Raw genomic sequence first — 7,228 nt, 5'->3', positions numbered from 1 at the left:
ATAATAAGAGAGGGGATCAAGACTAAAAAAGAAAATAGTGTTCTAAGAACATCTGCCAGCTATACATCTGCCAGAATATTATTTTCTAGAATATACAAAGAATTCAAAAACTTAAGCATCAAGAAAGCAAACAACCCAATTTGAAAAACAAACAAACAAAAAAACCTTCTCACCAAACAGAGCGTTCTCAAAAGAAGAAATACAAGTGGCTAGGAAACATTTTAAGAAGTGTTTACCATCCTTAGCCACTAGGAAAATGAGGATTAGAAGTACTTGAAATCTGGGGCTGGAGAGATGGCTCAGCAGTTAAGAGCGCTGGCTGTTCTTCCAGAGGTCCTGAGTTCAATTCCCAGCAACCACATGATGGTTCACAACCATCTGTAATGAGATATGGCGCCCTCTTCTGGCCTGCAGACATACATGCAAACAGAACACTGTATACGTATACATAATGAATAATTCCCCAAAGCACGTCTTCTAAAAAAAAAAAAAAAAAAAAAAAAAAAAAAAAAAAAAAAAAAAGTACCTGAAATTTCATCTTACTCCAGTCAGAATGGCCAAGATTAAGACAACAAAATGCTGGTGAAAAAGTGTGGAAAGGTGATCCCTCAGGCACTGCTGGTGGGAATGCAAACTGCTGTATGAAAATTACTGTGCCATTCCTTAGAAAGTTAGAAGCAAATTTACCATCTAACCCAGCTATACCATTCCTGGGAATATACCCAGAGGACTTTAAATCTGACTACAGAGACCCATGCTCATCCATGTTCATTGATGTTCTCTTCATAATAGCTAGGGTATGAAAACAGTAACTAGAGTGGCAGGAGATACCCAAAGGTGCAATTGTGGTATGGATGTGGTGGTGGAAACTAACCCCTTCATGATGGGATTTAAGGCCCACTCCCCAGGAGGAAATACATGCTCAATACTCTAAATACCGTCAAGAACCTAGGGGTGAACCTACTACTATAATTTTGCTGAATGGACACAGATTGTTTCAATAGAAACATAGATTAATGTCTATCAACTGATGAATGGATAATGTAAATGTACTTACAATTGGCTGTTATTCAGCTATAAAGAAAAATAAAACCTTGAAATTTTCTCATAAGCAGATCCTAGCATTAAATTTTTAGATCTGTATGTTTAATTTAGAGTATAGATGGAATATAGGTAACTAGAAAGGGGTGAGTAAGGTGGTAAGGAGACGTTGATATCTTAGGGGAGTAGAGGTAGTAAAATGTTGGTTACATGAAGGAGAATAATGAAGAGACAGGTTGAGGTTGGGAAAGGGATGAGAGGGTAGGGTAGAGGAAGGGGTGGAGAAGGAATAACTAACATTAAGGACATTTGAAAAAAATGTATGGAAGTCCACTATTTTATAAGTGTCATAAATGTATATATTCATATAAAAGTTGAATTGGGATTACCCTACATAGGCTCCTAACAGATGCCATAAGCTGTTAAATAAAAATCTCAGTGCCAGGTGTGGGATAGATACTTGCCCTTGAGTTGTTGGTCAAAGGTGTTCCAGACACACACCCCCTCCACAACAATACAGGCCATGCTCTTGGTTGCTGACTAGAATTTGATGGTAAGACCCTATTTCTGGAAAAAAGTAACAAACACGAACTTTGGTCATAGGGTTCGGAGGAATCAAAGTGGTCCTGACCAGGAAGCTTTCCCTATTGGCTGTGTAGTTGCTGGGGGAGAAAAGTTTTTGGAAGTCTTTCCCAGATGTGAACCCTGTGAGCTACAATAACAACTGGTGTGGCAAATATGACCATAGCCACAGCAGTGGCATGAAGGTTATAGGGTTAGCCAATCTCTTTCTCAGTCAGAGAGACTGGATTGAAGGCCTACGCCATAGGAAGGAACAAATGCTGGAACTGTAAATCTGGCTGAGGACCCCATTATTGGGGGGATCATAGGCCTCGGGGTGAATCTACTGTTACTATTTTTGCTAACTGGACATTGTATCAAACTTCCCTCTAAATTTACATCTCTAAACCCAGAAACCACTGCAGCATCTAGACTTCATCAGAAAAGTTCCTTTGTGCAGTGGACAGTGGTTAATGCAGAAACTCAGAAATGGACAAAGTAAAGAGAATCCATGTCTGTCAGTGTTTAGCCACAAATGAGACATCTTTAATATAGTCCCTCCCCAACAGTGCTCAGGCACCATTGCAGAAGAGGTGACAGAAAGATTGTGAGAGCCAGAAGTCAGGTAGGACCACAGTGAAACAGTGTCTTCTGAACGTGGTAGGCCCTCTGCACTCATTAATTCCCAGAAGCCCAAGTTGCCTGCACAAACCCTGAAATGAGATGAAGCCAGTCAGCATTTCAGTATAGAAGGCAGAGGGGCTCCTGAGCAGCTGTGGACAGTTGATGGGTTCTGGGGAATAAAGCATCAGTTTTCTTTAAGAGTATGGTCCCTGGTAGGTTGGTCATGTCCCAGTGAATGGGCTGCACAAATAGGACTCTCTGTGTTATAAAGGGGAAAAAAAATGGAACACGAAGCTGGGAGGAGTGGTTTGTTGGGTGGTGGTGAATCTGGGAAAATCTGGGAGAAAAATGGGGAATAAATATAATTAAAATACATTATATGCATGAAGGAAGTCTTCAAAGAATTAATGAGAATATTATATTTTTTAAATCCCATGCTCTCTCCGATGTGTGTATCCCAGTTTTGGATGAATATTCATGTGTATGTACATAAGTAGTGGATGTTGGTATAGGTTATGAAACTATAAAGGAGACCACAGGAGGGGAAAGGAAGCACTGGAGAGGGAACAGAAAGATCCACATGACATATGAAGTAGGCACTGTGGAAAGCTAAAATGGTAGAGGGCAAGGGGGGAGAAGGAGAAGAAAGAAAGATGTTTGAAAATGCCCTAGTGAAACCTAATACTGTTATGGTGGAAATCGAGGTTCCCTTTGTGGTTCCTTGGTCTTCTTGATTAAATAATTCAAAAGTAGGCTCAGAAAATTTATTCTTTTTGAGTTAGAACTCAGAAGAGTAAGCAGGCTTAGCAGGGAGAGCTATAAGCCCCTGCAGGAGGGAGGGCTTCAGGGAGGTGCAAGAGCACTATCTCATTAAGGGATAATTATTCCTCCCATCTCCTTGGCCTTTCTTCAGGTGGAACCAACCTTCCTGAGGGATGGTCTCCTGGCCAGATGGTTGAATGTTAGTTAAACTTACTTTTTAAAAAGATATTGGGCTTTCTACATTTTATTTTGAGGCAGGATCTCACATTGCTCAGGCTAGCCTTGAATGTAGCTGAGTTACCTTGAACTTATGATCCTCTTGCTTCTACCTCCTAAGCGTTGAGCTTATGGTATGTACCACCATGCCCAGTTTTATGTGGTGTTGGATACAGAACTCAGGGCTTCAGTCATGTTACAAGCACTCCATTACCTGAGCTATATTTCTAGACTATTTTATATATTAATTTTAAAAAATTGTGTTTATGTGATGTGTGTGTGTGTGTGTGTGTGTGTGTGTGTGTGTGTTTGAGTGCATGAGAGGGGAAGGGGGAGGTGCCCTCAGAGGCCAGAAGAACCTGTAAGGTCTCCTGGAGCTGGGATTACAGTTGCTTGTAAGCTGCCTATCGAATTCAGGTCCTTTGGAAGAGCAGCGAATGCTCTTACCTGCTGAGCCAACTCCTGTTTTCTACACTTTAAGTGGCACATTCTTTTTTATTAGCTCATGAGCATCTGAGCTGTTTGGGGAAAAATTGAAAGCACAAATTCTATTTTCATCTTACTTCATCTGAAGAGCTGGGAATGAAGGCCCAGGTTGGGAGGTGACTGGCTGAAGGTCACCTGACGAGTCAGCCACAGAGCAAGGACATGAAGCTGATCCAGCATTATCACCCCTGCCTCCCTCCAATACCCCACTGGAATTGAAATCACTGCAACAGCCATTGCCAAGTGCTGGGGATGACTATTTGATAGTGGTCCTTTCAGTCTGCATGGGATGGTGCTCAGCTTTTCACTTCATCAGCACTGGGAGACAAGGACACAGCTCCGAGTAATATTTCATACTTAGCTCTGGGTTCCCTCGGCTTTATATTTCTGAACCTTCTTCCAGTTACTTGTAGGGCTTTATGATATAATTTAATTTCAGCTTATGGCTGGCGTTGGTACTCAGAAGAGCTGTAATTTGTCCTTTAAATTATTCACCCAGGGGAGTCAATGTTCTTAGAAAACGAGGAGCGGGAACCTATGAACTTCATCCCAGAAGAGGGACACATGACAGTGTTTCCTCTCTTGCTTGTTCTTTCCCACAATGCCTTATCTCTCGTGTTCAGCCCTGGCTGCTATAATACCTCCTCTTTCTGCAGAACATTTTCCATGAACAAATGAAGCAATTTATGGAGTATTTACACATTGACTAGTGACTAATTATACACCTGCAAGCCGTGCAACCATTCTAGACAAGCAACATTCCTCTACATCAGTTCCCCTTAGGAAGGTAACCTGGAGCTGATGGCAGAGGAAAACCAGCTGGACAGTCGGTTCTGGCTCTGACATTCAGATCGTTGAGTGCAGGAGCAGTGTATCATCTGTATGTGGCACCTCTGGGCTTGGTTACCCAGCAAAGCTTTTACAAAAGCAATGGCCACAAGGAACATGTGGTATTATGAGGTCATTTGTTGGGTAGGTTTTATGTAGAGCCAAAGTACAGAAGGGGGTTGTCATGGTTTCTAGTAGAAATGGTTAGAGATGAAGTCATAACTGGTCCAAATCTGAGAATAAGTGACTGTTGCCTGCTCATGTCAGACCTGGCAAGGCTCTTGGAACTCTGCGGAAAGGAGGGAAGAAAAATTGTCAGAGCTGGGGGGTCTGGGGGATAGCTGCAAAGTACTGTCCTCTGGATATGCCGTGGCCGCTGCACACATGAACACAGCAGTTGTGGCTATCTGCGCAAGACCAGAACAGTCAGGATCCCAGTACGGATGGGAGATGGGCTCACCAGTCACTTGTATGGCTGGAGAGCTATTGGTTTTGATGGCTGCTGGGGTGGGTGGGGTGTTTTCTTTACGGGTGTGGAAGATTTTCCGTGTCCTAATGAGAGTCCCATAGGCATTGGAATGTGGGCAACACTAATTGGACTCAGTGGGTTATTTAAAAAAGGAGACAGAATGAAAGCGGGGGAGGGATGTGTTAAGGAGTGTGTGTTTATGGTGAGTGGTAGGGGAAAGCTGGTGTAGATATAATCAAGACACACTGTGTGTGCATATGAAATTCTCAAAGAGCACGTGCACATGCACGTGTGTGTGTGTGTGTGTGTGTGTGTGTGTGTGTGTGTGTGTGTGTGTATGTGTCTGTCTGTCTCTGTGTGTGTGCCTCTATCTCTCTTTGTGTGTGTGTGTGTGTGTGTGTGTGTGTGTGTGTGTGTGTGTGTGTGTGTGTGTGTTGGGGCAAATCTGAGTTCAGAAGGCACCTGTTGAAGCTTCCAGGTTCTGTGTTCCAACATTGTTCCAGGGACACATGGTGAGATAATAGAAATAGAGACAGTCTCTTAAGAAAGAGAAGAGACTCTGAGAAAGGGAATGAGTTAGTGAGATGGCGAAAGGCTTATGTTCAAAGACACTGGGCCACGAGGTTCACCACCCTTTATAGGTCATGGCCATAGCACTCTCCTCTCGCTTTTGTGTGTCTGGGACTTTTCTCACACATGCTCTGTTTGTTTCGTGTAGCCAGGGTGAGGAAGGGCTTTCTGCCTTTGTCTCTGTCAGCTTCTTCCACACGTTAATCTTGATGTTGCAGACTCCAGTCCCACTCCCCTGCGGTGTGTGAGTATACTTAGTACTTTTCTGTTGCTGCGATAGGATACCTGACAAAATCATCTTAGGGGAGAAAGGGTTTATTTTGGCTTATGTTTCTGTAGGTCCATCATTGTGGGGAAGGCAAAGCAGAAAGAGTGTGAGGCCAGCCTGACACCTAGAAACCAGAGCGAGAACAGAAAGTGGGGCCAAGTTATACAACCTCAAAGTGCACACCATGGGATGATGTAATGGACTTCCTTAGCAAGGCTCCATCTCCCGAGGTTCCATAACCTTCCCAAACGTGACTACTAGCTAGGAACCTTCAAGCTCCGTGTGTGTGTGTGTGTGTGTGTGTGTGTGTGTGTGTGTGTGTGTGTGTGTGTAGCAGGCGATGAAGACAGGAGAAAAGGGTTGATAGTACTACATTTACAAGGATGATAAGAAAAGGAATTAAATCCTTTCAACATTTCATTTTTGGCACCAGATAAGTTGAAATGGATTCAGAAGGTGTTCTTGGATGAATTCAAACAGAAAATAGACAAGCTATCACATTTCAAGACAGAGTGGCAGCGTAAGCCTGTTAGAATATTTGATGCTAGTGTCCAGAATGAAGTGAGCAGCATGAAAAATGCTAATTTAGGCAGAGTTAAAGGAGACTAGTCTGGAATACCTGTGTTTTGTGGTACCTCAGTGCAGTGCTGTGCAGTGCTCAGGCTCTCCCATGATGCTTTTCACACTTGTGTGCACATTTTCAGACGTGTCTCTTCTCTTGTTGAAGGGTGAACTCTCAGGACACTTGCCTTGACGTCTAGGCCCAGCTGAAGAGTTTGAGGTAGGAAAATGGGGCAGGGAGGATAAACCAACATAAAGGAGTTGGTCGGTCATGGGATCCCGGAGGGGTGGGGCACCGTCCAATGCGGTTCTCTAGAGAACTCTGCCTTGATCCGCAGCACCAGCATCCAAGACCACGAGGTAGCCAAGAGAGAGCAAGCCGGCGCGTATGCATCCCAGGTCTTAAGGGGTCCCTGTTTTGGCCACGCCCCGTGTGAATCTAATGACACAGGACGTTTGAGACTCGGACCTTTGCCACCTCTCAGAACAACTTCCATTCTCACCAATTCCCTTTTCTTTCTTAATAAACTGTTTATATTTTTACCACTGCGTGTCTCTGGTCCAGCTCTTTGCTCAAGGATGTTGATCTCAGAAGTCTCAGAAGGTGCCCTCTGGACTCTAATCCACTCCTATAACATTTGTTGACCGACAAAGTATAGCAGGAGGGGTCAGGAAGTGATTCGAATGCTACTTGGTTAGTTAGGTGCACAGCAGAATTGGATCATCCAGAGAGAACTCCGGGCCCAGAGTGTGTACCCAAATGTAAGAGCTCATTTATTGAGGTGTGGTGTTCATTTTTGGAAAACAAAGGATCGGGTCAAAGCATGGAAGTTGTCTTAGTT

The 7,228-nt window shown here is 43.6% G+C and overlaps 1 long non-coding RNA gene across 1 annotated transcript; it reads left to right on the top strand.

Annotated features, from left to right (window-relative positions):
• Window positions 1-4,804: 4,804 nt before the first annotated feature.
• LOC131925859 (uncharacterized) lies at window positions 4,805-6,882 on the top strand. The gene is made up of 3 exons (XR_009383368.1): window positions 4,805-4,955; window positions 6,553-6,606; window positions 6,725-6,882. It is a non-coding gene; the product is annotated as an uncharacterized LOC131925859 (long non-coding RNA).
• The last annotated feature ends 346 nt before the right edge of the window (window positions 6,883-7,228 follow it).

Source organism: Peromyscus eremicus, chromosome 15 (genome assembly GCF_949786415.1).
Source record: "Peromyscus eremicus chromosome 15, PerEre_H2_v1, whole genome shotgun sequence".
In the NCBI taxonomy this organism is placed as follows: domain Eukaryota; kingdom Metazoa; phylum Chordata; class Mammalia; order Rodentia; family Cricetidae; genus Peromyscus; species Peromyscus eremicus.
Note: the sequence above shows the minus strand (reverse complement) of the source record. Positions and strands in the feature narration are given on the sequence as shown.